This window comes from Nestor notabilis, unplaced genomic scaffold, assembly GCF_000696875.1.
Source record: "Nestor notabilis isolate BGI_N333 unplaced genomic scaffold, ASM69687v1 scaffold13591, whole genome shotgun sequence".
NCBI classification, from domain to species: domain Eukaryota; kingdom Metazoa; phylum Chordata; class Aves; order Psittaciformes; family Psittacidae; genus Nestor; species Nestor notabilis.
Window position 1 is genome coordinate 168,035 of NW_009914305.1, and position 497 is coordinate 168,531.

The following is a 497-nucleotide window of genomic DNA, read 5'->3' on the forward strand; positions in this document are numbered from 1 at the left end:
AATTCTACAGAAAATGTTGTAACTAATGATCTCCAGGTATCTGAGGCCTTTGCTTGTACCTCTAAGTTCAGAACTTTATGACCATGGTGCCCAAGTCCCCTATGTAGCTTGCATAGCCAGCTCTGTCTCAGTAACTCTGCAAGAAGTAGGGAGAGAATCAGCTTGGACACTAAAGCTGCAGAATGAATCACTACAGCAGCCAATAATAGTACTTTCAGAGAGATGCATAGCCTTGCACAAGATTTTGGTCACCATACTCTTTTAGAGACTCTAGACATGGCAATTGACATTAGCAAGCTCTTTAGACAGCTTTTTGCTCCTTTTGCCTGCAAGACCGACAACCAGCATGCGCATTTCCGGTACCACATAGCAGGCCAGAAGTGCTTACATGGCGACTTTTAACCCCTGTGGAATGGGATGATTGACCTCCTCCAAGAAGGCTCGTCAAGTCAAAAAAAGAAATGAAATGCCCACTCCTCTGTGTATGCAGACACTCT